This window comes from Urtica dioica, chromosome 4 (assembly GCF_054948205.1).
Source record: "Urtica dioica subsp. dioica isolate 48M chromosome 4, U.dioica_male_clone48M_v1_H2, whole genome shotgun sequence".
In the NCBI taxonomy this organism is placed as follows: domain Eukaryota; kingdom Viridiplantae; phylum Streptophyta; class Magnoliopsida; order Rosales; family Urticaceae; genus Urtica; species Urtica dioica.
Window position 1 is genome coordinate 4,878,400 of NC_142759.1, and position 9,049 is coordinate 4,887,448.

General features: G+C 34.6%; 2 non-coding genes and 1 pseudogene across 3 annotated transcripts; 1 reads left to right on the forward strand and 2 right to left on the reverse strand.

The window, feature by feature from the left end:
- Positions 1-958: 958 nt before the first annotated feature.
- LOC149399565 (5S ribosomal RNA) lies at positions 959-1,077 on the reverse strand. The gene has a single exon (XR_016296888.1). It is a non-coding gene; the product is annotated as a 5S ribosomal RNA (ribosomal RNA).
- Positions 1,078-1,399: 322 nt separating this feature from the next.
- LOC149399566 (5S ribosomal RNA) lies at positions 1,400-1,518 on the reverse strand. Its single transcript, XR_016296843.1, has one exon. It is a non-coding gene; the product is annotated as a 5S ribosomal RNA (ribosomal RNA).
- Positions 1,519-6,138: 4,620 nt separating this feature from the next.
- LOC149399567 (protein RADIALIS-like 4 pseudogene) lies at positions 6,139-7,565 on the forward strand (annotated as a pseudogene). Its single transcript, XR_016296676.1, has 2 exons — positions 6,139-6,470; positions 7,289-7,565. The product of XR_016296676.1 is annotated as a protein RADIALIS-like 4 pseudogene (transcript).
- The last annotated feature ends 1,484 nt before the right edge of the window (positions 7,566-9,049 follow it).

Below are 9,049 nucleotides of genomic sequence, written 5' to 3' on the forward strand. Positions count from 1 at the left end.
GGTTGTTCAATTAAGAAGTTAAATAAAAAGTAGAACAACTAACTATTTATGTAAGGAAAATAAAGCAAGCATTCAACGAAATAGAAAAATAATAATAGACATAGAGAATCGGTAACTCATCTTAGTGACAAAGAACATATAATGCACGCTAATGCTTGCGGATGCGATCATACCAGCACTAATGCACCGGATCCCATCAGAACTCCGAAGTTAAGAATTCATATATTATATCTGATTTTTGGTGCATCGAAGACGTACGTAGTTATGGTCTTTGGGAGTCGCGGCGTTGCGGATTTACACAACATTGAAACCATATGATTGATCACTTTGTTAATGAATGAGTATTTGCAGAGGCAATAACGAATAAACGGTACACAAAGCACTCATAGCGATCAAGGATCACAACCAACTACTCAAGGACCTCGACCAACAACACAAGCACCAGATATTAGGGTAAGCAATAGATTTCTGTATTTTGTTGATTATTTCTATTTTGTACATTGTCTAACTCAGGTTATCTACTATATTCTCAAATAAGCCCACGGTTTAGGACTAATAGCATCAGGAGGGGCGTAATGGAGCCTAGAAGGCTCTTTAGAGATTGATAATATGTTGATCAAGGCTCATTTTTTTTGTTAGGGTTTAGGCTACGTACAACCCTATAAAACTTGCCACTTTTTTTTCTGTAATTAAGGCTAAACATATTTAGTTTATTAAGTATTTTGTGTAACTTGCCACGTAGGAGATGAAAGTGTCTGGATCGATGTGTGTAACTATTTTGTGTATTAAGTAGTTGACTGTTATTTAGGAATTTGTAATTTCAACTTTGCCCTCGCTCCGGAATTTCGATTTTCACCGGTGAATTGTAAGCGTAAACGAGCATTTGAACAAGACTCGAAGCGATTTTGGCCAAATTCCATCGTTTCGGCCTCCGAAAAAAATAATTCGCAGAAAAAGAGGGATGCAACACGAGGGCTTCCCAGGTGGTCACCCATCCTAGTACTACTCTCGCCCAAGCACGCTTAACTTCAGAGTTCTGATGGGATCCGATGTATTAGTGCTGGTATGATCGCATCCGCAAGCATTAGCGCGCATTATCTATATAAGAATCAACGACACGACTCCCAAAGGTCATAATTACGTCGTCGATGCACCAAAAATCAGATATAATATATGAATTCCTAATAACTTTTTGCGATCTTCGCGTTGGGGCGGTTTTGGAAGTGTGATCGGTGAAATTCCGACAAGGTGAACGGCGGAAGGGTAAAATCGTAAATTTCACCATCGCTCCAAAATTTCGACTTTACCGGTGAATTGTAAGCATTTGAACAAGACTCGGAGCGATTTTGGCCAAATTCCATCGTTTCGGCCTCCGAAAAAAATGATTCGCAAAAAAAGAGGGATGCAACACGAGGACTTCCCAGGAGGTCACCCATCCTAGTACTACTCTTGCCCAAACAGGCTTAACTTCGGAGTTCTGATGGGATCCGGTGCATTAGTGCTGGTATGATCGCATCCGCAAGCATTGGCGCGCATTATCTCATGTTCTTGTTGTCTTCGGAAACAAGTAGTCTTGTTGCGGCCATCTTTCCCACACTTTGTGCATGTCATCTTGACATATCTTCTTGTCCTACTGGTTCCACATCAAAGTACAATCTCATAATGTTCTATATGTCTGAGTTTCTTTGGCATTTCAGGTTTAACTCTATCTAGTGACATTGTTAGTGGAGTCATCCTTGTCTTTGGCAATTGATCAGTAGGGTTGATCAGACTAATCATGTTCATGTATGTGTTGTTGTACCTTCTTTATTGTACCAGTCCGATACATATGTCAATGGGTCTTTATATTTTTTAAAAGAGGAAATGGCGGCATAAGTGCCCAAAGTTTTCGGGTTTTTACACTTATGTACCCAAACTTTTTTTTTCGCGGCATAAGTACCCAAAGTGGCTTCTCCGTTACGCTGTAAGTGTTTTGGACGTTAAATGTAAACGGTGAGCCACGTGTCTTCATCCTACAATGTATGAGTTTATAAATGAGAGTAAATGGCGGCACAAGTGCCCAAAGTTATCGGATTTTTTTTTTTCTGCAGGTCGAGCAGGACGACTTTCCGGAAGACCCGAACCACCACGAGTCCGCCGGCGGCGGCATGGAAATCGAAGCCCCGTCGTTCTTCCCTCCTCTCATGGACTCATCGGCGGCAGACGCGAAAGGAGCCCAGCAATGGCGAGACACCATAACGGACGTGGGGCAGTGGTTCAGCGGGGTCCATGAGTTCCACGAGACACTGCGAAAGTACGCGATCGTCCACCAGTTCGCGTTCTGGTACAAGAAGAACGACAGCCACCGCATGACGGTCAAGTGCAAATCGGAGGGTTGCCCGTGGAGAATCCACGCGTCGCGTCTCTCGACGACTCTGCTAATCTGCATCAAGAAGATGAACCCAGGTCACACTCTTCGTCTCGTTCCTCGCCACGTTAGCCACCAAGGACGACTCGAGTTTCCACCATCAAACAATTTTTTTTAAATAATAATAAATAAATAAATAAGTTTACTCTCGTTTATAAAATCACAGCCTCCATAAAGTCGTCCTGCTCGACTTGCAAAAAAAAAAAAAAAAAAAAAAAAACTTTGGGCACTTGTGCCGCCACTTACTCTCATTTATAAACTCAGACATTGTAGGATGAAGACACGTGGCTCACCGCTTACATTTAACGTCCAAAACACTTACAGCTTAACGGAGAAGCCACTTTGGGTACTTATGCCGCGAAAAAAAATGTTTTGGTACATAAGTGTAAAAACCCGAAAACTTTGGGCACTTATGCCGCCATTTCCTCTTTTTAAAATGGAGGGCAAAGTAAGTTGTGCGACGAAAAGCAATTTTCTATAATAATCATCGGTACAGTGATTCGAGTTTGCAGACTCTCTCTCGAACTGACATCTCCTCCAAACTCCGATGAATTGGATTCTAAGCTCTCTGTAGATCAGAGATCTATTTCTCTTTCACACGACCCTCTTCTGAAGATCATCAGGTGAAATAAATACAAATACACGTTACGATCAAGTGTCTGTCAGAACAAAGGGCACAAAGACTAAAAGTAGTTCTCTCACCCTGTTAATGAAGATCTCAAACCAAAAGAGACGAACAATAGATCATTCGGTTGTGTTCGACTAAAATAAAGCATTAATAAAAACCATAGGCACGTTTTGTTAAAGCCAATAATAAAATCTTTCACGAATTAGTGCATTGGAAAATCAAAACCGGTCGTATCTCCATAAATCATGAAATTAAAAATAAAAATTTTTAGTTTGATTCGCATGAGTAGTAGAATCTTGAACAGTTTTGTCAAACTCATAAAATCATGTTACAAAGGACTTAATATATATATATATATATATATATATATATATATATATTTAAATTAGATAGATAATTTATCTTTAAATTTCCAGATTTATATTGGTGCCTATTCTATTTTCCAGCATTTAGGTTAAAATACAATGTATACATTTATAATTATTTGTAATCCAATCGTCACACTTCTTCTGTGTATATAGTCTATGTAGTCAGCATGCAATAAGCCAACGAAAAAAAGAAAAAGAAAAATCTAGAACAATTAATACATTTAGCAATGTATTAAAGGATTTCGATGCCAATTACCAGAAGCGACCTTGAATTTTCATGTTTTCGCACGTTCAATATAATTCCATACAAATTCGCTATCGATGTTTATCTCCAACACGACAAAAGAAAAAGGGGGTTCCATATTATATAAAAACACTAATTATTAATCAGAATCGCGTGTAATACTAATATTTGATGGAAGAAAGATTCCTATAAATCACCCGCTTGTATATACTGATTCGAATTTACCTTGGACCAAGTATTTATTTCCCAACTTGAGAGATCGATCCTTAAAATTTGATCGTGAGAATATGATGACGATGATCTCTCTGGGAACATTAATGGGAAAAAAGTTGTTATTTTAAGAACTAGAAGAAATCAGATAAATCAAACCCAAAGCTGTTCGAAGAGATTGTCCACTGTATTTACAACTAAATCAAAAGGGAAATTCTTGATTAGCTAGCTCGTAGTATCGAGCTAAAGATAAAAACAAGGGTATTGATTCTTATATATACTCACTTTTGAATCATGGTGTTAAATCGAACGGTATATTATTTGGCACAAAATCCGCTTCTTTCTAAGTTGATTTTCCATTATAGTTGTTTGTGTCATAATTATTCTTCAACATTAATTATGCGTATTACTTGTGATGTGAATACCCAATTAGAAACCCTAGCGTAAGTTTAACGGTTGCTTCGCTAAGGCATTTGACTTTGACTTTATTAAACTAATTCCAATAGTGTATATCCTTTTTTTTTATATATACAACCAGTTGGCTGATAGAATTTTTTGTGTGGTTTATCTTAATGTCTATCGTGAGTTTATTCTTTTCGATAGATGGTCACTACTCACTAAATTTGTCGGGTAGATGTATCTCTTTTTGTTTCTTTATAGCTTTCACTTCTCTAAATAAAATAATTTGATTTATTTTTAACGTCTCTAAAATATATTGTTTAATATTTTCAACAAAAGAAATATCACGCATTACAAACACAACTAAATTTCAAGTAAAGTCTCATTAATTGATTAAAACGAATCACTACATGCAAGCTTACAACAGGCTTAGACTCAAGACTCAAATTCTGTTATAACCGTAAGAACTAAGCTACCAAAATGACCACATGACACATCGTAACTAAGACACCTAACATAAAATAAAATGTCACGTAGGACACAACTACTTAACAGACTAAATATAAATATTTAGACTCTAAATCTCCCCCTCAAAGTGGACTAGACATACCATGGAGAAACATCTTGGACGGTAAACCACGAAGTCGGGAAGTTGGGCAAAGCCTTTGTAAAAATGTCTTCGAGTTGGCGACTTGTGGGCATAGTAAGTTGTTTGAGCTGTCCGAGCGAAGGCGATCCTGAACTAAGTGACAATCAATTTTAATATGCTTGGTATGTTCGTGAAATGCAAGTTGAGAGGCGATATGCACTGACGACTGATTATCACAAAAGAGAACAAAAGGCGCATATTGAGCAACCATATAGTCGAGGAGAAGCTGTTGAAGCCACGCCGGCTTACTAGAGGCCAAGCATATAGAGAATTCTATTAAGTAGCTAAATAGCTTTGCTAAAATGTTGAAACTGTATTTAAGCTAACGTTTAGTTAATAATTAGAAATCAACCACTCAAATCATTAATTTATCAAAAGGAATAAAAATATCCTTTGATCGATTTTAGTAATAAATAAAAATTAAAATATTGACAACAATTACCATTTATTAACCAAACGCAATTTAGAAAGGGAAAAAAAAAAAACATGAACTCAATTGTTGTTGGAGAAACTCAAAAACCTAGAAATTTGTTAACAATAAAGTTATGGAAATGATTTGACTAATAAAAATGAAGCTCCTTGCTTGGTGGAAAATATAAATGAACCTTTTATGCAATGACAATTTGTTTCAGATTTTTTTAGTTTTTAAACAATGATTAATTGATATCTTTTTATTTTGGTGATGCTTGTGGCCCCTTCCAAAAGGTACAGCACTATACAGCTTATGAGCTTAAAGCCCATATACAGCAGTTATATAAGACATTTTTCAACCTAATTAAATATGATTTTTTTTTTTTTTTTGCTAAGAGGGTTTTCCCCATGATTATATACTACCTATTTTACGTGTGATGCCAAAAATCTACTTCATCTTTTTTCTTTTCCTCCTGATGATATCTGAAAAACTAATGACTTGCCAAACATGGATATATAGTTGAACGTAATACAATGGTATTTCCATGTTCCAAATTTCAAAATGATCATCAATAGTATGTAATTTTGCAGTGTATGTGTATATGTTATTTATTTTTATGTTTTTTTTTTGGCCCCTTCTCTCGTGTGGTTCATGAGCAGACGGGTCACTTATATAAATTTTCTCATTTTAAATGACATATATTTTTCTTCAAAAAAAAAATGATAAATATTCTCATGACCAACTTGCTCTCCAAAACCCCACCACCACCACAAAAGCAAAACCTCACTATTCCCATGATCTCCTTCCCTTATAAAACCCCTCCTCTACTCTCACTCTTCCTCACCAAAGCTAACCACACAAATACATAGTCACTTACTAATTCAATATTTAATTATTTGATTATGGCCTCGAACTCGCTGACGTCATGGACCCCGAGTCTATACAAGCAGTTCGAGTGCGCTTTGGCGTTGTACGACAAGAACACGCCGGACAGGTGGCAGAAGATCGGCCTCGTCGTCGGAAAATCGGCGGAAGAGGTGAAACGGATGTATCAGATTCTTGAGGAGGATATCAAGCACATTGAGGCCGGAAGAGTCCCTTTTCCTATCTACAGGAATAATTGACTCTTTACTCTCAAAAAAATGTTCATGAGGTGATAAAAACAAGAACAAAATATACCTAACTTTATATTTGTTTTTTATTTTCCTTATTTTCTTCCACGTTTCTAATGTGTGTGTTTAACGTGTGTGTCTCATTAACCCAATACATATTGATATTGTTATTGGTGTTTATAGAGTTATTTATAATGTTTAAGTGGGTCAGCGAAGTGGTACCTAGGATAGCCTAATGATAATAAAAGAGATTTTGAGTTTGTGAAGATATATGCAAAATCAAATTATTAGAAAAAGAAAAAAAAAAAACATCCTATTCAACCAAACCAGTAATGGTCATATATATTTAATGCAAAAGGTGTACTCTGACCATGCACTCTGTGTCCTTCTTATCCTGTCCCTTAGCCAAACAAAGCCCACATGAGATCTAATCCAACCCCTTTCTTTTTGGATAGCTTCTTCATGGTCCTTAGCTTACAAAATCATATATATATATATATATATATATGTAAAAAAAAAAAACAAATCTCTAGTTCTACATACCATATATTAAAATACCAATATCATTCAGCTTAGAAATTTCTCAAAAAAAAAATAAAAATTCAGCTTAGAAATTGATTGTCAGTCCTCAGGAGTGATCAGTTCTTTTACAACTATACAACTGAAAAAAAAAACTTTTGGCTGCATTACTAATAATAAATATGCTTCATGTTAACATATATATCTACGTCCACATATGTCAACGTCACCATTTAATATCATTATTATTTCATTCGAGTTTTTTGTTTTTTTATCTTTCATTATTTGATCTTTCTTTATCAGATTATTTATATAACCAATTATTCTCTCACCTTTGCAGATTCTTGTATAATATCTATAGCTTCAAGGGCAATGAAGTTGAAGAAGTGTTAATAATAACCAAGTCATAGCAGAGAAGTGCATGAAGAAATCAATCGCCACTTACTCTACGTACTGATTCTAATGTATAAGATCGCTTTAATATATATGTTTTGTTTTTTTTGGGTTTTTTTTTTTTTTTTTTTTTTTGTGTGTGTTTTGGTTTTGCGTACTCTTTGGAGATTCTTGCATAGGACTACTGTAGTACTATCAATGCCATGGTGATTTCAATTAATAAAAAAAATGTACTCAAGTGTAAAATATGTACAAGACTACAAGTATATATATCATTAGGATCATCTGTCCACAACACTGATAAAGACAGTGTATGTTTAATTAACATGTCCGAATATCTTTTTCAATGCAGCCAATATAGTTGGTTTTGTTACATATTTACTCCGATATATATATGACTAGTCGATAACCGATAAGTATAAAAAAATGGTAAAAAGAAATAATTTTACTGGATTATAGGATTGATAGCTAATAACTTTAAAATTTTCATGTTAAACAGAAATACAATTAAATATGGCTCTTGAATTAGCAATATCTCAAGTCTCAACCAATGCCTTTCTCGTCAGAATTAAGTTTAGGTGAAAAAATAAAAAAAAATTATGTACAAACTACATGTCGTTTGGACATTGTTCTATTTTTTTTTTTTTTTAGCTGTAAGCTTCTGTGCTCTATTCTATGTTTATTGATAAACCAATACTTCTTCTTAGTGTTATTATGAGAATAAAAAAGTATGAAAGGGACACAATTTTATCATTCTAAAAATATCGATAATTAAGTCATATCTATTGAGCTACCAAAGGATATCATTTGACTACTGGGAAATTCTACATGAATCATTTTTTTATGCTTAAGAATAATAACTTTTAAAAGCTTCTACAAATACCAAGTTTTAAAATTGAAACTTTAAACAAACCCTGATTCTAAACGAAAATGTAAATAGTAAAAAAAAAATTAAATGAAACTATAAATGGAAAAAAAAAATATAAACATGCAAATATTATGACAAATAATTGGTATTTATGTGATTAAACAAAATTCGTAAGTTGATGTGGAATAAATTTGAAGGTGGTACCAAATCATTTTTTTTTTTTTGTCATTCTCATGCCTCATTTTTTTTATAAAATTACTATATATCATCATCATCTTTATAGTACTTTGATACGCTTAAAAATAGTATAATAAGAGCATCTTCCAGCTCTATAACAGAGTCCACTCTATTTTACAGGTGCGGCCATTTCCATAATGAGCAGTATTTTAACCATTGCTATAATAATTATATGTTATGTATACGTTTTTCAAATGCTTCAATGTCACAAAATAAACACATGTCGACAATATATAACATATTCACTGAACAATAAAAATGAAGAAATTTACCAAGAGAATAGACGTGGAATTTAACGTGAGCAGTTGACGTTACAGTCTTTACCTATAATGCTTTTTTTTTTTTTTACCCCCGAATTAGCTTCAAAATTATTTGTAATTGGTACCTTTTTTTTTTTTTTTTTTTTTTTTAATCCTCTTACGTTCGTTAGTTGCTACAGTTACAGCTTTGTTTAATTTGCTAGAGCACAAAAGTTTTCTCTGGGCTGAAAGTGACAACCCGGCCCATTCTAACAAACCCGAACCGATTTGGCATTTGGGCCAGCTGGACTGATTAGGACTTCACAATTCTCTACAGACAACACGTCTGGTATTGAGAGATTTG